Consider the following 24,174-nt stretch of genomic DNA (forward strand, 5'->3'; position numbering starts at 1 on the left):
GACCTATAATCTGACAGTAATGCTTCGGCTGACCACCATGTTAAACAATGTTAACCTAGATAAGTACCTTATAATCACACAGGCAAGAACAGTCTTGGAGGAATTCAAAGAGCCTGTTACTGTAGGAAAGAGGTCTCTGATTCAATTTAGGATGCTCACTGCACCTCAGGATGGCCGATACCAGAACACTTGAAAATGGAGTTTAACAAAAATTCTTCATGATATTACCCATAAAAAAAAAAAAGGTGAATCAGCAACAATATTCAGCTAACACTGGTGGCCTAGTTTTAGGTGTAGATGCCACAGATGTTTTCAAAGCAAGTCTTACCTGGCAATCATACTATCCTGACAGAACGGTCAAGGTGGGTCATGGACAGGAACCAAGGGCCCTACAGTCCTGTGGACAGCTCCAAATGGACATCATACTAATACTTTCTGCAATGAATTAGAAATATGCTCCGTTTATTGTGTATTTCTTCTCAGGGTGCATTGAAGTTTTATCTTGCTATATAAAACTACTCCCATACTTGGGGAGGGGTAAATGGCTTGGTTTCACTTTCCCACCTGGTTAATCTTCACGTCTCTAATGACAGAGACATTCATTTTACTAGTACTTTAAGTACGCTTACATAGAGACTTCACTGTCCTTGTCATCTCCAAGTCCTCAAGAAATATAGAGAGAATAGAACCTTAAGGTAAAATTAACAAAGCTCTCAAAAATCCTTGAACTCCCACCACCCAAACTACCATCAGCTTTCTAAGCTGTAAAGTCAACCTTTTCTGGGACTCCCACGTTTTCTCCTTATTCTGCAGGAGCGAAACTCCCTCAAAGGGACAAGTGGTTGGACCCTGTAGTCTACCTGGAGTCCAACCCTGCCTCTGGCCCATTCCTCTCTTGGGGGGGGGGGGAGGGAGACAGCTGCGACAGATCTCTCTCCTCGCTTCTTTCCCACTTCCTTTACCCCTGTCTCAGTGACGAATTCCAAGTTTTACACCATCCAGCATCCTTTTGCAATTTAATTTTTTTGGCCGAAGTCCCCCTCCCACTGCTCCTCAACGCGCATGCTCACTGGCAGGCAGTACCCTTGTTGGCGAAGTTTGCAGAGGGAGGCCGCTGCCCCTGCACACTACTCCGGGCCTGGGGCGGTCAGAACTCACTGTTGCTAGGGAATGCCCGCTGCAGTCTCCTTGACTCTGCCCATGACTGACTTTCGGGGGAAAGCCGCCTGGCCAACTCTCCAGCATGCTGCGACAACTCCAGGTGCTTTGGCTGCCAAACTGCTGTTCGAAAGGGAGCTGTCCGCAACCCCAGGGTCACCTGCTGCGGCGGCCAGCGAGCGCAGGGGTTAGCGGGGAGATCTGTTGCATGCCCCTCTTTCCTCAAGAGGAAGAATGACACAGGAGGCAGTTGAGGGGCTCGGATAAACAGAGGATTCCAACTTGTTCCTGGGCAGGCCCGCTGGCGCGCGCTGAAACCAGGATGCTGCGGCCCCGGAGCGCCGGCTCGGCGTCTCCACCTGCTGGTAATGTGATTCTTATTTTGAGGATGAACTGAAGTCTGTGGTGGCATTTTTAGAATAGGAACAAATAAAATTAGGTCAGGGCTATCCAAGGGAGTCATAAAGAATAGTTGAGGGATATGCAAAAAGCTTTGAGAATTAACAATGATTTGGTGGCAAAAGGAACTTCTATGGGTCTGGGCATAAAATAACTCAGTAATTTTTATATGAAAAACCTAAATCCTAATTTGTTTCTTTGGCACATATTTAAGTAACAAATTTTAGGAAATGATCTGTTGTGCATTTATTTGTATGAATTTGGGGATTCATTCATTCATAATATTCATAAATAGGTGATAATGTAGTTTCTATGACTTTAAAATACAATATCCTATGCATAGATCTGTATATCTCTACAGTCCTTATATCTATAGTATAAATAGCATTTATATTCATTATTATCTTTAATTAATCATCCATCCTTCTCTTTTCTATAGGCGTAAAAGTCACCCAAGGAACAGAAATTTTAAAACCATCCCGCTTTCTTAAAAATAAACAGTTATCTCGCATGATTTTAAAATTTTGAAAAAGCAAAACAAGGTCTTCTTAACACTGGCCAAGCTGACTCCACAGGTTCTGTGCCCATGTGTGCATTTGACCTGGAGTGCCTTTGAGCCAGACTGGGAACATACCTGTGACTGAATAAACTGGGCTTGTTACTGGTTGCACTAGGGGAGAATGCACCCACCGGGAACCATAGGGTGTCTTGATAAGAGGGTGTTAGAAAGCACCTATTATAGAATTTGGTGTTTAATCAGGTAATTTTAGGAAGGCCTAAGGAAATGAGGGTTTGCTCTAGATTGGGTGTTGTTAGAAAGTGGGGCCAATTCTATGACTGGGTACCTTGTGGATACACAAACACATACTTAGGTAATTTAAAGTTTTTAACTATAAACCTTTAAAAAAATTTTTTTAAATATTTATTTATTTGAGAGAGAGAGAGAGAGAGAGAGAGCAGAAGCAGGAGGGTCAGAGCGAGAGGGAGAGAGAACCCAAAGCCGACTCCATGCTGAGAGCGGAGCCTGATGTGGGGCTGGATCCCACGACCCCAAGATCATGACCCGAGCAGAAACCAAGAGTCAGGTGATCAACTGACTGCACCACCCACGCACTCCTAAAGTTTTTAACTATAAAGCTATGATACAGTTTGTCAGTATCTTAAATAGAGCAATATATATAGTTTTAAATTTACTGTGTGAACACACTTCAACAACTTTCTAAAATAAAGCAGTAGAAATTCAAGTAGAAGCTCTCTGTAATTTTTGTACCCTCTATAATCAACTGTCTATATTAATTATGTTTAATTGAAGAAATCATTCTTTTCTTTCTTTTTCTATAGACAGAAGTGACACCTAGAGGACAGAAAGTTAAAAACCATCCAGGTAATTTTTTGAGCACTATCTCCTACTAATTAAAAATTTTGAGGAGGTAAGTACAAACATGCATGTATTATCATCCAGAGGCATTTGCATATTTTAATTCACTGGTATTTTAAGAAACAAGGGGGTCAATTAAAATTATGGTTTGTAAACAGTGATTTATGTCTTCCTTTTTTCTGCAAGTGAGAATGTACCTTTGAAATGAATGTGTTTTGCTGTCCTGATGTTTATTTCTTTTTAAGGAGCAATCAGGACTTTCTAATGAAAGGAATGTCAGAGGCTGAGCCAGTTTGCCTGAACATGAGTTGTTTGCAATATTACTTCTTGTTTGCCTAAACTGAGATCTAAGATTTCTGTGAGGAACCTCCCCCCCCAAAACCCAGAAACACACTCAAGTTCTCTGTCTTCCTATGAGTTACAACAAGGGTAATCTACACTGTATATGTGAAAATGAGCACATACTTACACGTTGTTTCCACACTAACTTCTCATTGCAAGTTAAGCCAATAAAGTTGGAAATTGTATATATGTGTACAAATGAGCAGTGAAGAAGAAACCAAGCTCAGAACCAAATATTCGTCTCTAAAGAGAGTTCTTTTTTTGGTAGATTTATTTATTTATTTGAGAGAAAGAGAGAGAGAGAGCGCGCTCACACATGCACAAACAAGTGGAGGGAGGGGCTGAGGAGGAAAGGGAGAGGGAGAGAAAGAATCTTAAGCACGTTCCACATCCAGTGCAGAGGCTGACTTGGGGCTTGATCTCACAACCCTGAGATCATGACCTGAGCCGAAACCAAGAGTCAGACGCTTAAATGACTGAGCCACCCAGGCACCCCAAGAATCAAGTTTACTTTTAGTGTCACTGTAAGAATCAGGGTCAGAGTGAGGGCCAAGTAAGGGTCAAATTATGGGTGAGGATTACTGTCAGTTTCAGGAACAAGGTGAGTGTTAAGATCAAGGACAAGGTGAAATGTGGAGTCAATGTTTAGGAGAGAATCAAGGTGAGGGTCAGGGTCATTCAGTATCAATGTGAGATAAGAGTCAAGGTATCATCAGAGTCACGGTCAGACAGAGTCATGATCAGAGTCAAGGTTGGGTAAAGTTCAGGTCCAAGGTGAGGGTCAGCATTGGTGTCAAGATCTGTGTATTGGTAAGAGTCAGGGTTGGGTTGTATGTCAGTCAAGTAAGGTACAAGGGGTGAAGAGGTCAGAGACAGTATCAACGCAATGTCAGGGTCAGAATCAGATTGAACATGAGGGTCATGGAGAAGGTAAAGTTGAGGGTCAGTGTGAGGGTCTGATGCAGCATCATGGTCAGGGTGAAGGTCAAATCATGATAAGGGTAAGGGTCATGTTGAGAGTCAGTGTCAAGTCAGCTCAGGGTGAGGGTCAAGATCAGGGTGATGATCAGGTTCAGATGATGATCAAAGTAAGAATCATAGTCAGGGAGAAGCTGAGGTCAAAGTGAGTGTGAAGGTCAGAATGAAGGGAGAGTCAAGGTAAGGGTCAGTGTCAAAATGTGCCATTGTAAAAGCAAGAGTGTTAGTGTCAGGATAAGGATGAGGGCCAGTTTCAGCTTCAGGATTAGCAACTGGGCAAAAGTGAGGGCCAAGATTAAGAGGAAGGTCAAGGAAAAGGAGTAGGATAAGTAAAAGATCAAGCTGAGATTGAAGTTCAGGGTCAAATGCAGAATCAGGGACATAGTAAGGGTAAGAATGAAGTTGAGGGTGTATGTGGTGGTCATTGTCAGGAAAATGGTGAGAAATAAGATCGGGGTCAAGGTGATGGTCAGGTCAGTTTTAAGGCCAAGTACAAGGTTAGGATGAATGTGATAGTAAAGTTCTAGGTTAAGGTCAAGGTCATGTGAGGTAATTGAGGTAATTGTGAGGATCACTGGGAAGGTCAGGTGTACAGTGAGTATCAGAATCAGATTCAGAGTGAAGGTCAGGTGTACAGTGAGTATCAGAATCAGATTCAGAGTAAAGGTCAGTGAAAGGGAAGGCATCAGGTACACGGTGAGGAATACGGTCAGGACGAAGGTAAGGATGTTAGGGTTGGGGCATGGTGAAGTTAAGGGTCAGATTTAATATAACAGTCACCATCAGATTGAGTGTTATAATAAGAGTCAGGGTCATCGTGAGTATAACAGTCAGGATAAAGGGTTAGGGTTAGGAGAAGTCTCAGGGTCAGCTTCAAGGTCAGATCAACATCAGGTTGAGGGTCAGCTACAGTATCAGGGAGGATTGGGGTTAGGATTAGCTTCAGGTTAAGGATAAGAATGGGTTGGAATCATCGTCAGAGTGAGCAACAGAATCAAGGTCAATGTGAGGGTAAGTTTCAGACTTGGATGAGGGTCAACGTCAGAGGTAGGGTGAAGATAAGTGTTTGAGTTAGGGAAAGCAGGGGCCAGAGTCAGGGTGACTGTCAGTGTTAGCTGCATAGCCAGAGAAAAAGTCAGTGTGAGGTCGAAGATTGGGGTCATGGTCAAGTACAGGATGAGGGGGAGATTTTGCATCAGTATTCGTGTGAGAATAAGGGTTAAGGTTATAGAAATGGTGAGTTTGAGAGTGAAATTCAGGGAGAAGATCAGGGTCACATTCATGGTCAAGGTCAGTTCTGAGCATGAGGGTCAGAATAAGGATCAAGGACAGGAGATGGACACAGGGGTAGGGTCAGATAAAGGGTAATTGTCAGTGTCAAGATAAGGGTTAGTATATATTTCAGGGAAAGTGTTAGCTTGATAGTGTTAGTATCTGGTTGAGGGTCAAGATCAGAGCCAGTGTCATGGTGAAAGTCAACATGAAGGTTAGGGTTGGGTAAGGTTCAGAGTCAAGTTTAGGATTAGGGTCAACATCAGGATAGGGTGATAACCAAGGTCAGCTTCTGGGCATGGTCAGGTTCAAGTTAATCTTCATACTGAACCTGACACTCAGTATGCCTTTGAGTTTGAATCTTACCATGTCTATGAATATGACTTTTACCTAATTGTGATTCTCATCCTTATCAAGGCACTGCGGATTCACGTGACCCCTCACCCTGATCTTGACCATGGATTTTAGATTCACCTTTTTTTTTTTTTTAAAGATTTTATTTATTTGAGACAGAGAGAGCCTGAGTTGGGGGTTGGGGGAGGAAAGGGAGAGAGGAAGAAAGAGAAGCAGACCCCCCCTCACTGAGCAGGGAGCCTGATCCTTACCCCACTTCTGATATTTAACCTCAACCTGACCCTTAACCTGACTCTAACCTTCACCAGAAGCTATCACCCTCACCTAGATTATGACATTTATGCTTGACCCTGACCTTGATTCTGACCCTCACTCTTACACTTTTTCTGACTTACTACTCCACACCTGACCCTCTCTCTAACCCTCACCTTCACTTTGTGATGACCATCATGCCGACTCTCACTATGACCCAACCCCTTCCCTGATCCCAAACCGACATACGCATTCACACTGACTGTAAACCTGGCTCCAATATTCAACCGACCCTGACACTAAGCCCGAGCTAGACCCTCATTGCCACATTCACACAGTACCGAGTCTGAATGTTACCCTCCCCTACCTTGACCCTGACTCTCATAGGACATTCTGACTTTCCCTAAAGCTCACACTTATCCTGACTCTGATTCTTACTCTCACACTGACCCTGCTCATGAAACAGATCTAGAACTTCACCTGACCTAACTTTTACCCTGACACTGACCTTGACATTCAACTTTATCCTTACCCTGAACCTGTCCTCACTCTGACCTTCACCCTAGCTATGACAGTGACCCTGAATCTCACTAGTTCCTAAACTTGACCCTTATAATATTCCTGACTATGACCTTTACCCTGACCCTGGCATTCATGGAAACCCTTGTGCAGACTCTGACTTTGAACCTCACACTGAACCTGAACCCGACCCTACTCTCAAATTGACTCCGACCCTGACTGTCATTCTGATTCTGAGCCTGAATCAGATTCTGAAATTGACCTTGTCCCCAACCCTCTTATTCACCCTTTAAAAGACCCCACTCTTCAAACTGACTCTGATTGTCACTCTAACACACTCTGACCTCCCCATCCATGAGAAGTTACCCTGAAATTGACGTTTAACCTGATTTAATCCCTGGTTGACATCCTAAACTTGGCTTTGAACTGTTCTTAACCTTTATACTTCTTTCCCTTTGGCCCTGTCCTGAAACCCACCCTGCACAGAGCTTCATCTGAGGTTTCACCTAATTTTGACCCTCAATGCCGACCCATACCACGATCCTCGCCCTTTCCCTTAACCTAATCTGACTCTCACCCTGACCTTTATCTGAATGTGACCCTGATCTTCTCCTCAAACCTTATAATCACACTGACTTCCACCCTGAACCGGACCTTTACCCTAACCCTGCTTCTTATCCTTACCCTGAACCTGGCCTGTACCCAACAGCCACCCTACTGTGAATATGATTTACCCTACTTACTACCCTTATACTGATCCTAATCCTGAACTTGACCCTGAAACTTACCTGACTCTAACCTTCCCCTCATCTTCAGTATGACCCTGACTCTTTCTTTGTTATACAACCTGACCATCAACCTGACCCTTTCCTTAAAATGTACACCCACTCTTACTGTGGTACTAACCATCATTTCTCTCTGATTCTGACTGTCCATCACACTTATTGTGACACTCATGCTGAATCTGACCTTGACCTTCTCCTGAACTTCACCCCACAATGTTGATCTTTCTTTTTTTACAACCTTGATCTTTACCCACATATGTACACTGACCCAGAACCACCCCCACCTCAAAACGACTATGCACTGGACCATTGACCCTGAGATTCAACCTTGTACTTAACCTTATCCATCACCATGAACCTGATATTGACCCTTACCCTCACCATGACTCTCATCCTTACCCTCATCCAGACCGTTGCCTTTACCCTGCACATGACTCTGACCTTCACCGTGGTCTGAATTTCATTGTCATATGGGCCTGACTCTGACCCTGATGTTCATCGTGATACTGATTCTAACCCTTAGCCTTGTCTTTAAGTGAACGTTGACTCTGAGGCTTACCTGACATGGTTGGTCACCTAACACTCACTCTGACCCTAACTCAGATCCTTCCTGACTCTGACATTGAAGTTTGCCCTGATCCTGACCTTGATGTGGGTCTGCTGCTGATACTCACATAGGCCCTCACTCTTCCTTTGACCCTCCGCTTGATTTCCACCCTCTCACTGAAGCTGAGCCTGACTCTGAATATGAACCTGAATTTAAACTTCACCATGACTGAACCCTGACAATCACCCTCATGCTCATCCAGACTCTAACCTCTTCCTCACTGTGTCCCTGGTATCTGCCTTCACACTGACCTTGACACCGACCTTGAATCTGACTCGGATATGTACTTGACTTTCAGTAACCCTCAGCATTACCGTTACCTTGACCCTGACCTGGAACTTTACCCTCATTCTCATCCTAACCCTGCCCTTGACCCTAAAACTCACTAGACAATAATGCTAACCCTCATCCTGACCCTATTCCTTACATGATCCTGATACTGACCCTTAGCTGCACTCTCAACCTCATTCTTTTATTTTATTTTTTTAAGATTTTTATTTATTTATTTAACAGAGAGATAGAGAAAGCCAGAAAGCACAAGCAGGGGGAGTGGCAGAGGGAGAAGGAGATGCATGTTTGCCGCTGAGCAGGGAGCCTGATGTGGGGCTCAGTCCCAGGATCATGACTTACACCAAAGGCAGATGTTTAACCAACTGAGCCACCTAGGCACCCCTCAACCTCATTCTTAATATCTTTTTTTAAAGGTTTATTTATTTATTTGAGAAAAAGGGAGAGGGGAGGGGAGGGGAGGGGAGAGGAGAGGAGAGGAGAGGAGAGGAGAGGAGAGGAGAGGAGAGGAGAGAGAGGGAGAGAGAGAACCCCAGCAGAATCCCTGGATGTGGGTCTCGATCTCATGACCCTGAGATCACAACCTGAGCTGAAACCAAGAGTCAGACACCTAACTGACTGTGCCACCCAGGCAGCCCTCTCAATTTCATTCTGACCAGACCCTCACCTTCTAAGTGTCCCTGATATTTCACTTGACCCTGATCCACATTCTGAATCTGACTCTGATATTCATCCTGACCTTTAATCAGTCCTCAACCCTCATCCTTACTATGATCCTGACTTTGATCCTGAATCTGACATTAATACTTTTACTTTCACAGCGGCACACTTTGACAATGAACCTTACCTTGATTTTTCCCTCACTCTGACCCTTACACTCATTTGGGTCCTGACCCTCTCCCTAACTGTGGTCTAACCTTACCCCTGCCTAAACCTGACCATTATTCTGATCTTAACCCTGACCCTGGAGTTGACTTGACTCTCTGACTTGACTGACTCTCAAGGGGACCCTTAGCCTTACCACGACTCTGAACTTTACCTTGACTGTGGCCTGACCTTACCCTGATCTTTTGTTTGTTTGTTTGTTTGTTTGTTTGTTTAAAGATTTTTATTTATTTGTTTGAGAGAGATAGAAAGAGAGAGAGAGTGCTGGAGCAAGGGAGAGAAACAGAGGGAAAAAGACAAGCAGACTCCCTGCTGAGTGCGGAGCCCAACACAGGGCTCCATCTCACGACCCTGAGATCATGACCTGAGCCACCCAGGTGCCCCCCCCACCTTACCCTGATCTTTATATTCACCCTCATTCTTCACATGACCCTTACCCTCAGATTTGACTCTGGCCCTGATGTAACCCTGACACTGCCTCTGAGTTCCCTACCCCTCCTACCATACCCCATACTTGACACTGAACTTGACTTTGCCCCTAACCATCACCCTGAACCTGGCCAAACCCTGACTTTAACTGTGATGCTCACTCTGACCTTGACCCTACCCTCATCCTGAACCTGACTCTTAACCCTACATTTGCATTGATTTTTACCATGACCCTGACCATGAACTAAATCATACATTAACTTTTCACAGGGGCACTGAACATTACCATGACCCTCACCTGACTAACGCTCACTGCTACCTGCCCTGAACTCTTATCATGAGCCTGACCCTCACTCTCACTTTGACTTTGATCCTACCCTTATCCTGATACTGAAATTGACCTTGAACATCCTTCACACTTTAACTCTTACATGACCCATACTCTGACCTGACCATCACCATGACCCTGATAGTGACCTTGATCCTCAACCTGTCCCTGTCATGAACCATTACACCAACATTGACCTTGAAATGTACAGTCACTCTAACCCTGACTATGACCTTCACCCTCATTTCAACTTCACCTCAATGACCCTGATCTTAACCTTACCCTCACCCTAAATCTGAAATTTGATATCATTCTGAAGTAGGTCCTGACCCTGACTGGAGCCTCACAGTGATCCCAATCCTGACCTTCCTGCAAGCACATCCTGAGCCTGACACAGATGTCATTACTCCATTGAATTTGAGGATGTAATTTGGTATATGCCCAGACTCTGGTTCCGTCTAGGTTTCTTGTAACTTGTAATAAGGACATACATTTGAAGATGATGTGTAATTATCAGCTTGCTTATACTTGTACTGTTTATTTTCAGATATACTCCTTTGTTCATGTTAAAATGATCTAATACAATGAGGCTAAAAAAATAACAAATACAAGGGACTGTTACTATTCTTATTTGTTACTGTGGTAAATTAGCCTTACTTAAGGGTTAAGGCAGAGAGGGCTGAAAATGCAAACTTTCCCAGGGTTCCAAAGAAATTTAAGTCCCCTAGGAGGGCCACCTGGCTGGCTCGGGAGACTATTGTCATGCTTGGCTCCACCTACTGGTCTGGTCTTCACTTCCTTTTCCTTAGCAAGTGCTGGGTAGGGGCGCCTGGGTGGCTCAGTTGGTTAGGTGTGTGCCTTTGCCCCGGGTCATGATCCTAGGGTCCTGGGATTGAGTCCTGTGTCAGGCTTCTTGCTCAGCGGGGAGCCTGTTTCTCCTGCCTGCTGCTCCCCCTGCTTATGGTCTCTCTCCCTCTCTCTGACAAATAAATTTTAAAAATCTTAAAAAAAAAAAAAAGCAATTGCTGGGTAGGCAGTTCAGCTGGCAGCACGACCCAGGCATCAGGGAAGGGAAGGTGGCACAAGGCACAGGAACTTAGTTTCTGGCTCATGGCTTGCAGCTATGAACCTAAATGCTACGCACATTACAATGGCTCCTTTAGGATCCTTTTATTAATATAAGGATGATACGCTACAAATACACCGCCTTAGAGAATGGTAGTACACACATCAGTCATGCCTAGCAAGAGTATAGGAGATCAGTGGTGAATGTACTTGCATAACCTTTCCCAGGGGAAAACACCAACAAACCCATGCTTATGTTTTTAGGAGCTATTTTTATAAGAGCTATTTTTAAAAATTGAAAAATTGGCTTTATAGGCCACAGAGCTACATATCTTATTAAATGAAATCAGAGATTAGTTTTAGAGGTGGCATACACCTTTGAGAGTTCATAGTGGATAAGGTTTCCAGTGAGAACCTTCCCAGAAGAAAATGTCTCTGAACTAGTTCAGAGTCACCGACATAGTGGGGAAAATATCTCAAGACGACAGAATACTTCCTATGTGCCAGAAACAGCACAGGGTGCAATGACCACAAAGGGGTGAGTCTAGTGTAATCATTAATGACAAGAGACTCTGATATTGCTGCTTCGTAGATAAGAACCCCACCTTTCACTGGAGCGGCCAATTGTCCCGGCAGAAGAAAGCAAGCTGATTAGTCATTGTTACAGTCATATTCTCCTGACTAGCCTCTTCTTTCTTTCTTACCAGAGGAAAATCAGAGCAGTACGTAAAGCCAAAGTCTGGGTATTAGGGAAAACAGGAAGAAATGGCCATGACTTATTTTAAAAAATAGAGCATTTTCTTGATCAAATAGAATCTGTTTTCAACTCGTGAAGTAGTGAATTGTTTTTAGTCCTTCATTGTAAATACCGTACCTCCACACAGCATGTAAGGAACTGATCTCGTCGTGTCATTTCTGACTTGGTGGTAAGGCCCATCATCAACATCATGGAGTATTTCTTATGAAGCCACAGGAACCATATCCCTGGAAGGACAGGCAGACGGCCAAGCTATTAAACTATCCAAACTTAAGAAACACGGCCCATATTTTCCATTATGCAGGCGAGTAACCACAGAAGCAAATAGTAACTGCTGTAAATCTATGAGCTTCCTATAAAAGCTTATTTAAGAAAGAAAAAGGGGGGCACCTGACTGGCTCGGTTGGAAGAGCAGGTGACTCCTGATCTCAGGGTTGTAAGTTTAAGCCCCATGTTGTGTGTAGAAATCACTTAAAAATAAAATCCTAGGGGCGCCTGGGTGGCTTCATCGTTAAGCGTCTGCCTTCAGCTCAGGACGTGATCCCGGCATTCTGGGATCGAGCCCCGCATCAGGCTCCTCCGCTGGGAGCCTGCTTCTTCCTCTCCTACTCCTCCTGCTTGTGTTCCCTCTCTCATTGGCTGTTTCTCTCTCTCTGTAAAATAAATAAATAAAATCTTAAAAAAAAAATCCTAAAAGGAAAAGAAAGAAAGAAAGAAAGAAAGAAAGAAAGAAAGAAAGAAAGAACCAAGTTTACTTCAACAAAGGTATTCGAGGGTCCCAAACTTGCTACTCCCTGAGAATCACCCCAGAACCTTCTTCACCAGTCAGGAGTCCCATAGTCCTTCCTCCCAAAGTTCTAATTTCACCCCATGTGATTGTACATATCATCAAGCTTCAGAAAAACCATTAAGACATCCTGTTTTGAGAACAGAAAAGATACAAAGGGTAGAATTTTGCTTAATTAGCAGTTTTTTCATTCTTTTTTTTTTTTTTTTTTTTGAGAAAGAGAGCAGTGGGGAGGGGCAGAAGGAGAGGGAGAGAGAATCCCAAGCAGGCTCCCCACCAAGAGCAAAGCCCCCACTCGGGGCTCGATCTCATGACCCTGAGCTCATGACCTGAGCCGCAATCAAGACTCAGTGGCTTAACTGACTGAGCTATGCAGGAACCGCAGCTGGCTTTTTCATTTAAATAATTTCAGTGTTAAGTATTTGAGTGTCAATCCTGAAACTCCTACATCATTTAATTACTAACAGTTAGTTTACCATAAAAAAAGTTATGCAATATTTTGCCTTGTTCAAGACCAAGGTTAAATTTACAATTAAAAAATTATATATTAAATTGTATTTAACTAAAGAACATAACAGTGGACGTCTCCTTAGATGGCTTAATTCTATAAAAGTCTTACAATACATTCATAAAGATTTAATATGTTAACTAAATTGTGATTTCCAGATTCTTAACTAACTTTAAAATCTTAATTAATAAATAATTAATTTAATAATATTTAATGTTTAATTAATATTTAAATGCATGAATTTTTCTAAAAGAAAAAGATGCAAAGACTGCTGACTAAATAGAATTTTAATTCCCTTTTATTTCTTAAAATGTCAGCAGATTAATAAGATATGTAAATGCCTTTGGATGCTAATACGTATAATTGGTTTTGCCTTTTTAAAATTGTAAAATAGTAGGAGATAAGTGCTCATAAAACGTTACCAGGATAGGTTTTTTTTTTTTTTAAATTCAATTTAGTTAAGCTAAAAAAACCGAACACAATCCATCTATTTCTCGCATCACCCCACCCCCTACCTCTGGCAATGACTGACTTATTCTCTGTATCTGTGAGTTTACTGTGTGTGTGTATATATATATATGTGTATATATATATACATATATATATTTACTGATTTATATCATTTATTTATTTATATTAAGAGTCTATATATAAGAAAGATCACACAGTATTTGTCTTTCTTTGTCTAACTTATTTCACTTAGCATAATGCCCTCAAGGCCCACCCTTGTCACAAATGGCAAAGTTTTATTTTTTTGTGGCTGAATTACATTCCATAGTATAAATTGCACCACAGTTTCTTTATCCACTCACCCATCAATGGACATTTACTTTTATTTATTTTTAAATATTTAATTTATTTGTTAGAGAGAGTGAGAGTGAGAGAGAACATGAGCAGGGGGGAGGGGCAGAGGAAGAGGGAGAAGCAGACTCCCCACTGAGCAGGGAGCCCAACATGGGGCTTGATCCCAGGACCCTGAGATCATGACCTGAGCTGAATATAGACCCATAACGAATTGAGCCACCCAGGCACCCCCATCAATGGATATTTCCATTCTTTCGATATCTTTTGCTATTATAAATAATGCTGCCATAAACATGGGGATGTGTATATCTTTCTCCTCCTCTCCTCCTGGGGGTGCATATATCATTTCAAATTAATGTTTTTATTTTCTTCAGATTAAGTACCCAGAAGTGGGATTCCTGGATCATAGGGTAGTTCTATTTTTAATTTTTTTTGAGGAATCTCCATACTGTTTTCCACGGTGGCCGCACCAGTTTGCATTCCCACCAATGGTGCATGAGGGTTTCCTTTTCTCCACATCCTCATCAGCACTTATTTTTTAGTCTTTTTGATACTAGCCATTCTGACAGCTGTGAGGTGACACCGCGCTGTGGGTTTTTGTTTTTATTTTTTTTAATTTAATTTTTAAAAAGATTTTAATGTATTTATTTGTCAGAGAGAGCGAGAGAGCACAAGCAGGGGAAGTGGCAAGTAGAGGGAGAAGCAGGAGCCTGCTGTGGGATTCGACCCCAGGACCCTGGGATCATGACCTGAGCTGAAGGCAGATGCTGAACCGACTGAGCCACCTGGGCATCCCTGCGTTTTTGTTTCTAAAGATTTTATTTATTTATTTATTTGAGGTGGGGGGAGGTGCACAGGTGCAAAGAGGGAGAGTCTTAAGCAGACTTGTGCTGAGTGCAGAGACTGGAGTGGGGCTCCTTCCCAGAACACTGAGATCACAACCTGAGCAGAAACCAGAAGTCAGACACTTAACCAGCTGCACCACCAGGACCCCTCCTCATTGTGGTTTTGATTCCATTTCCCTGGATATTAATGATGTAGAGTATCTTTTCACATACCTGTTGGACATCCATAGTGCTCTTTAAAAACCTGTTTGTTCACATCTCCTGCCTATTGTTAATTAGCTTGTTTGTTTTTTTGTTATTGAGTTGTCCGAGGTCTTCATATACTTTGGATATCAGTCCCTTATCAGATATTTGATTTATAAATTTTTTAAAATTTAAATTCAATTTAATTAACATATAGTGTATTATTAGTTTTGGGGGTAGAATTTAGTGATTCATCAGTTGCGTATAACACCCAGTGCTCGTTACATCATGTGCCCTCCTAATGCCCATCATCCAGTTACCCCATACCCCCCCCCCGCCCACCTCCCCTCCAGCAACCCTCAGTTTGTTTCCTAGAGTTCATTGTGTCTTATGGTTTGCCTCCCTCTGTTTTTATCTTATTTTATTTTTCCTTCCCTTCTCCTATGTTCATCTGTTTTGTTTCTGTAATTCCACATATGAGTGAAATCATATGGTATTTGTCTTTCTCTGACTGACTTATTTTACTTACATAGTACCCTCTAGTTCTATCCACATTGTTGCAAATGCAAGATTTCATTCTTATTGATGGCTGAGTAATATTCCATTGTGTACATATACCACATCTTTTTTATCCATCCATCTGTCGATGGACATCCAGGCTCTTTCCATATTTCGGCTGTTGTGGACATTGCTGCTATAAACATTGGGGTGCAGGTGCCCCTTCGAATCACTGTTTTTATATCCTTTGCATAAATACTTAGTAGTGCAATTGCTGGGTCATAAGGTAGCTCTATTTTTTTTTTTTTAAAGATTTTATTTATTTGACAGAGATAGAGACAGCCAGCGAGAGAGGGAACACAAGCAGGGGGAGTGGGAGAGGAAGAAGCAGGCTCATAGCAGAGGAGCCTGACGTGGGGCTCGATCCCGTAACGCCGGGATCACGCCCTGAGCCGAAGGCAGACGCTCAACCACTGTGCCACCCAGGCGCCCCAAGGTAGCTCTATTTTTAACTTTTTGAGCAACCTCCATACTGTTTTCCAGAGTGGCTGCAACAGTTTGCATTCCCACCAACAGTGTAAGAGGGTCCCTTTATCAGATATTTGATTTGAAAATATCTTCTCCCATTCAGTAGGTTGCCTTTCCATTTTGCTGATGGTTTTCTTTGCCTGAAGAAGACCTTTAGTTTGACGTAGTTCTACTTATTTGTTTTTGTTTTTGGTGTCAGATTTTTAAAAAACCATTGCCAAGATCTATGTCAAGGAGCTTACTGCCTATGTTTTCTTCTAGGAGTTTCCTGGTTTCAGGTCTTATGCTCAAATCTTTAATCCATTTAAGTAGGTAGGGGTCTAGTTTCATTCTTTTGCATGTGGCTGTCCAGTTTCCCCAGCACCATTTGTTGAAGAAACTTCTTTTCTTTCCTCATTGTATATTCTTGCCTCCCTTCTTGTAAATTAACTAACTGATCGTGTGTGCATGGGTTTATTTCTGGGCTTCCCCAAGTCTGTTTTTATGACAATCTCATGCTGTTTTTATTACTGTAGCTTTAGTACTAATTTAGTTCGAAATCAGGGACCAGGACGGGTTTTAACTTCCTGTCTTCTGGGTGTCTCTTACGTCTAGAGAAAAGAAAGAAAAGGTTGATTACTTTAAAGATGGCAGTTACTCGCGGTGACATTCGTTCAAGTAGTTCACGACTTTGAGAGCTTTTGGCACAGCAGTTCCACAGTGGATCGCTTACACTCAAAGGTTACACTCAAAGGCTCAGGCCTTAGTGGTCCATGGTATTACTCTGGGTTCACCTGTTTGTGATTCCACATCCCTCATTATATGGGAGCATGACAGTGGCGGAAAATGAAACCCAATCACGTGTGCATCCCCACATCTAATTTAGAACCTGGCACATAGCAGTCATGCAGCATGTTGGAAAGAAGAGGGAAGAGGAACACTCTACCTAATTGATTTCCCTTGTTCCCCTCTATCTGAATTTTTGTAAAAAATGGCATAATTCACCTAATGATGCAGTGCTAGAATTCCTGGCCTTCCGGTGGGAAGCTTCCATGAAAATATCAAGAAGAGTTATTTGTTAGAGCTTGTGGCCAAAAACACCTGTACTGTTTACTCCTGGAGTTTCATCCTTTTGGGTTTTCAGAGTTTTCTGTTGCCAAAGCACTTTTTAAAAATGCTGGTAGCCCAGGACAGGCTAGGACAGTGTCCTGTTTTGTTCACCTTTCTGTCATGCAATCAAGGATGTTATTTTTCATCACTGTGTTCCTCGTCAGACCAGTGACTAGAAGACAGCAGTTCAGTAGAGGTTACTTGAAGAAATGACTTTCTTGTACCAACTCTGGTTGCTGCTGGCTGCAGTTTGTTAAGGAGTGTGATGGTCTTTCAGCAATAGGTTAGTGATGTCTGGCGTGTGCACAGTAAGGCAAAGTAAAGGCTTTTCTAACATGTTTACCATGAATGTGTTAAACCACTGTTCTTGCCTTCGCTGTCAGCTAATACTTTTTTCCCCCCAGCTAACACTTTAGACAGTTAGTTGACTGCAAAGAGGAAGACTATGGTACTCGAAGGTGGGAAAGGGTATTGACCAGGAGGACTAAAAGGGCTTGAGATGGAAATGAGAATTCTGGAAAACAGATTCTGCAGCTTCTGTATTTGACTGAGTACCTTTGGCTGAGGAACAATTTCAAGTTTTTCCTATTTACTAGTTTTTTGGTTGGTTGTTTTAGTTTTCCCACAAATTAAAAGTTTAGGTTGTGCAATGCAACAATGTTTTAACATTTTACTCATTGAAAGAAGCTGGTGATGTGCAACGAAAAGGTTTTCATGTTTATTTACTGAATTTGTGCATGCACTGTGTTAATTTCACACTCTTTGCCCATGTATTCCGCCTGGAATGAGCGAGAGAGAGAGGAGAGAGAGAGAGAGGGAGAGAGAAAGCATTGTTGAGGTTCAGAGATAAAGGAACGATTTTATTTTATTTTATTTTTTTTAGATAATTTTTTTTAAGATTATTTATTTATTTATTTGACAGAGAGAGAGACAGCCATGAGAGAGGGAATACAAGCAGGCGGAATGGGAGAGGAAGAAGCAGGCTCCCAGTGTAGGAGGCTGATGCGGGGCTTGATCCGAGACTGCCCGGATCACACCCTGAGCTGAAGGCAGACGGTTAATGACTGAACCACTCAGGCGCCCCTAAAGGAACAATTTTAAAGAACAAAGACATGGATTTATAATTCCCTGTCCCCAGAGTCTTGTATCTTTCTCTGGTTAGGAAGCAGATGTACTCATAATTTTTCTAAAGTTAGATGATCTCAAGGCTTTGTGCCCAAAATCCGAGTGAGGGTATGTGCAGGTTTTTTATTAAGAGCTTGAAGAGAATTTGAGGGATGGAGGAGACATTTATTGCATAAACTCAAAGGTTCTTGTACTTCTCTCCACTCAAAATTACAGTGTGGGTGGTGGCACTGCTATATAAAACGGCACGTCATTCGCATCTGGAATGGACCGCGCTTTGATGAGTTTGTGAGGGACGGTTGTGTTTTCTGTCGCATTGTCAAACACGCAGTTTGAGGTATGAGAACCCACTGCTTAACTCATTCTTGCTTGCCAGCTTGCCGATCAGTGGAGGCAGCCCGTTGCCCTGTGCAAGAATTATTCATTCATTTACTCAACAAATATTAAGTGCTGGGTCAGCCCTCAAGTTACAAAATCAAATAACGTCATTTGTTTCTAAGATCATTTGTCCTAATTTGGGTTTCTTCTAAAATACCTTGAATCAGATTTGGGTTCAGGTTGTTTTTTGGAAGAGACAATTTCTGGAAGCACAAAGAAGAGAAAAAAGTGAGACAGGAGAGAATAAATAGTTACAAGGTATACACAAAATAGCAAGTAAGTGCCCCAGGCAAGTAGGGCTTAATTCTCCTGGGGAACTTCTGAGAAACTGGAACGTGCATAGCATTTCCCCATCAGAACAAAGACTGGGGCATTCCTCTCCCCACATATCTTGATCATGCCTGCAGAGCTCCTGTGGTACTGAAGAGAAGACTCAGGTAGACGCTGAAGAGACCGTGATTCCTGAGTCGGTATATTGTCAGGGACTGTTGATCATAGCTACAGGTGAACTCAGATGAGCCAAGGACATATGGGACAGTGCATCAATAGCACTGAGTATAAAATCCATGCTCTTTGTGCTCCAAGCCAGGGTTCATTTTGGAGCTAACAAACTTAAGACTGAGGTAGACCAGTGCCCCCATCCATGGATGTACAGGTTGTGCGTGCACAACTCCAGGGGTTGCCACTTACATAGAATGCAGTGTAATTCTTGTCCCCCGGAGCTGGGCAATGAAAAAAATCTGTGGGACATTCACATGAATTACATTGTAATTGGCATCTTTTGGAACCATGTTGTGTACAATCTGCCAAGCTATACATGTGGTTTCTCTTACGAGAAAATCTTCCTATGAAGGGTAGATATCATTTTTGAAAGAGTGAACAAATTATTATAAAACATTAGACAGAGGACATTTCTGAATAAAATAGATTTCACTTAATATACTTGCAGCCCCCAGCAGTAGTTACAGTTTCTAAATGGCAGTTAGGCTTTCAGTTGATTCCATCTTTGCTTAGCTGTTTAGCTGGATAGATACAGGACGGGTTGCACAGCAACCACGCCTCACTGGGAAGCCCAACTCAGATTCCCAGTTCTGTGGCCTCTCTCACCTACACGGGACACGTAGAGCTGCCACACACACAAGACACGAGTGTGTCCCCTTAGCTCAGAGGGGCTGCAGCCTCAGTTTCCCACCAGTCCTCGAGACCAGTCTAGTTCAAGGCTCTTTCATTCTCGGCGTGGTCCCAATAGACAGAGGTTTTACTGCAAATGCAGCAAATACAACCTTCCCCATGTATCTTAATTTGTCATTTGTAATGAGACAGTACTAGGAGAAGACAGACTCTGAATTTGTTTTAAAAGTACATCTGGGTTCAGCCCTGGGCGTGATGTTAACATTGTACTCGAAATACTCTACACGATTCTTTGATGAATAGAAACACAGCGTATATAGAACAATTGCCCTCATTTGCAAATTCCTGCCCGAAGCAATTGACATATGCTGTGAACTTTCATGTAAACAAATGCATAGTTAAAACCAAGTTGCTTTTTTTTTAAATTACAAATGAGTCTCATTATTAATTGCAGAGTATTTGAGAAAGAAGATAGGCACACAATATGTACTTTAGAAATATATTTCTCAAATTAATTTTCAATCTTGATCCTAAGTCCTGTCCCAATTTTCTTGTCTGTCTAAGTGGTCTTTTAGAGGACTATTTTATTTATTTATTTATTTATTTATTTATTTATTTATTTATTTATTTATGAGAGAGACAGATTGAATGGGAGGGAGGAGCAGAGCAGGAGGGAGAGGGACAAGCCAATTCTGCACTAAGTACAGAGCCTGACGCAGGACTCGATCTCATGATCCTGAGATCATGATCTGAGCCGAAACCAAGAGTTGGACGCCTAACCGACTGAGTCACCCAGCACCCCAAAAGTTGACGAGAAACAGAGGCAGAAAAGGACAGCATGACTGATCATGTATTTTTAAAAAAGATTTACTTATTTATTTGAGAGAGAGTGTGAGAGAGAGCATGAGAGGGGGGAGGGTCTGAGGGAGAAGCAGACTCCCCGCTGAGCAGAGAGCTGGATGTGGGACTTGGTCCCAGGACTCTGGAATCATGACCTGAGCCGAAGGCAGACGCTTAACTGACTGAGCCCCCCAGGAGTCCCCGATCATCTATTATTGCTATTGATCCATTGTTAAAAGAGATGGTGTAGCAACATGACAGAAATAGTTCTGCCTGGTTTCTATGAGCTAAAAATTCATTCTGTGTAAGCGTGAAATAAGCGTACTATGGGTATTTGTGTAAGCACAAGGTTCTCTGAGAGCTTAGTGAGGGTAGCTTATGTACTGCACAGGAAAAGTGTAATTGAAACACTGTGGAAGAATTACTTCTAAGGGATTAGTTAATGGTATTTCATTTTTGAGAATTATTTTTAATCATTCTTTCCCCAGATTTACTAAGACAAAAATCTAGTTCTTCTTTGATTTTTCTCATTTCTGCAAGCAACATAGAGTGTTACCAACTATAGCAAAATAGCCGATCTGTCGTCCACAAGGTCACAACAAAACTGATTTCCCATCACCCTGGTTGGAGTCACCTGTTTCTGAGAGAGCTCATTTTTTAAAAAAGATTTTATTTATTCATTTGAGAGAGAGTGAGAGAACGCATGAGCAGGGGTGAGGGGCAGAGGGAGACGGAGAAGCAGACTCCCCACCAAGCAGGGAGCCTGATCAGGGGCTTGATCCCAGGACCGCGGGATCATGACCTGAGCTGAAGGCAGACATGTAACCAACCAGAGAGAGCTCATTTCTTGAAAGGAAATCCTGGTAGGCCAATGGCAAAGCTCTGGGAGAGGCAGGGATCAGGGAAATAAATCAGGATGGAGATTTCTCCGTGGGTTCCACATGCTCTCTTGCCAGGACATCCTTTGTTTTCCAACTGTTCGAAATACAGGAGAAATAGCTCTCTGGGGGAAAAGTCAGCCTGAAGATTTCCATAGCATTACTAATCCTCCAGTATTGGTCTCCAGGAATGGCGCATGCCTACTTTTTTTTTTTTTTTAAGATTTTATTTATTTATTTATTCATTTATTTATTTATTTGACAGAGAGAGAGCACAAGCAGGCAAAGTGGCAGGCAGAGGGAGAGGGAGAAGCAGACTCCCTGCTGAACAAGGAGCCTAATGCAGGGCTCGATCCTAGGACCCTGGGATCATAACCTGAGCTAAAGGCAGACGCTTTATGGACTGAGCCACCCAGGCGCCCCCTACTGCCCCCCCTTTTTTCTTTAAGATTTTTATTTATTTATTTGTCAGAGAGAGAGAGAGAGAGGGACAGGGAAAGGACAACCAGGGGGAGCAGGAGGCAGAGGGAGAAGCAGGCTCCCTGATGAGCAGAGAGCCCGATGTGAGACTCGATCCCAGGACCCTGGAATCATGACCAAAACTGAAGGCAACCGCCCAACCAGCTGAGCCACCCAAGCATCCCCCAACTGCCCCTTCTTAATGCACATGGGCTTATTACAGAACTGAAGACACACTTGTGTCAGTTTCCTTCATTCCCTTCTTCCCTTCCTCTCTATCGTCCCTTCGTTCCAATATTTGAGCTCAGCTGTGTGTCTGGCACTGAGTACACCGTTGTGAACCTGATAGACATTGTCCCTGTGTTAATGGAGCTTATAGTCTAGTGTGGGAGAAAGACGTTAAATGGGCACACGAGTACAGAATTACAGGTTGTTATAAGTGCTGAGGACAAAGTGTGATGGTGTGGGAGAAAACTGGTGGAAGCTGGGTGAGGGAAGGAGAAGACAATCTCTAAGGGAACCACATTACCTGAGCCCTCAGGGAAGGCCATATAAGAGGGAAAAATGTAGGCCTGAGGCTTAGGCAGGTGCAAAGGCCCTGAGACTGAAGGTATGGACAAGATCAACTCGTCTGAGGCACCAGGAGCCCCCATTGCTGCTAAAGCATCGTTAGCAGAGAAGGGTGGCTGGTAGGCCACGAAGCTGAAGCACTAGCTTGGGGGCAGATCATTCAGGCTCAAGGGAAAAATGTAGAATGTCTTTTGAGAAATAAAATTTGCAAGAGGAACAAAAGTAAGAATGAATGGAGGATGTGGGATGGCACCTGACTGACCCATTGCTCTGCAGGTGGTAACGTGGTCTCTTGTAAATTTGGGGGAACTGTGGCCATTTTGCAATGTTAGCAGCATTGCACTTGAGAAATGACAAAGGTATAAGCTTACTTTTTCCGTGAATCTTTGAACTTTAAACAGGTTCACTTAGGAAAGATCAAAAAGATTAATGTTTGGCCTGTAGCATTAAGCCCAAAGTGTTCTTTTAGGACACAAGCTGCTAGCTCAGAAGAATAAAAGGCAGGACTGCTGTTTGTTTGGCAGAAGGTAATAAATAAAAAGACCGCAGTGCCACAGAGCTCTCTGGAAGGCTTGCAATGGGGAAAGTAGAAGGTATAAGATGGCAAACTGAGTCAGGAAAGGCACGGGATGACGGAGTTGCTAAATGGAAATTTGAAATAATAAATATTGTTCTTTAAAATTTTTCCATATCGGCGAATGATCAGGAGCTCTGTGTTGTGCGATAGAACGCACCCCTCATTGCTGTGTCCCCCTCTCCTTCCCTCCAGCGACTCTGACCCATGAGGCAAAATGGCATTGATGGGGTGGGTGGGGAGAACTTTGGTTATTGGTTGATTAAAGACTGTTACGCATCAGCTTTTTTTGGTGAGACTGAGATGCATTTCCTCTTTGAAATGAAATCTATCAAATGTATTCCACTTCCTATGAAGACGTATCTTGCTTATGGTTGTAAAATATACATAACATGAAAACGGCCTTTTTAACAGTTTTAAGCGTGTAGTTCACCGGCGTCACGTACATTCACACTGTCATGCAACCATCACCACCACCCATCTCTAGAACTTCTTCATCTTTCCCAACTGAAATTATGTACCTGTTAAACACGAGCTAACCATCTCTCTCTGCCCCCTTCTAGCTCCTGGCAACCACCATTCTACTTTCTGTCCTTACCAGTTTGACTCCTTTAGGCACCTCTTATAAGCAGAAGAATACAGTATCTGTCCTTTTGTGACTGGCTTATTTCACGTAACATCATGTCTTCAAGGTTCGTCTGTGCTGTACCATGTGTGAGAATTTCCTTCCTTTTAAGGCTAAATAGGATTCCATTGTATGTTCATACCACAGTTTGTTCATCTGTCGACAGATTTGGGTTGGAGAAAAAGTGATTTAATATCAACATGATCTTTTTTTCTTACATTATCTCACTTTTCCTCTTTTCCCTTATCTGCCCCTGCTCTCTCTTGCCTTCTCCTTTCCTTCCCTCTCTGTCTCTTTCCCTGGCTTTTAGGAAGATAGAATTTGACTAAAGGTTATTATCATTGGGAATCTCAAGGAATAGTACAATGACTTCTTTTTTTTTTAAAAAAAATGATAGTAGACTTTTTTTTTAAAAAGATTTTATTTATTTATTCGACAGAGATAGAGACAGCCAGAGAGAGAGGGAACACAAGCAGGGGGAGTGGGAGAGGAAGAAGCAGGCTCATAGCGGAGGAGCCTGATGTGGGGCTCGATCCCATAACGCCGGGATCACGCC

At 42.7% G+C, this 24,174-nt stretch overlaps 1 pseudogene; it reads left to right on the forward strand.

Moving 5' to 3' along the window:
- Window positions 1-1,170: 1,170 nt before the first annotated feature.
- The window catches only part of LOC125283736 (40S ribosomal protein S2-like), a 30,321-nt pseudogene continuing 7,317 nt past the window's right edge, over window positions 1,171-24,174 (forward strand).

Source organism: Ursus arctos, unplaced genomic scaffold, assembly GCF_023065955.2.
Source record: "Ursus arctos isolate Adak ecotype North America unplaced genomic scaffold, UrsArc2.0 scaffold_14, whole genome shotgun sequence".
Taxonomy (NCBI): domain Eukaryota; kingdom Metazoa; phylum Chordata; class Mammalia; order Carnivora; family Ursidae; genus Ursus; species Ursus arctos.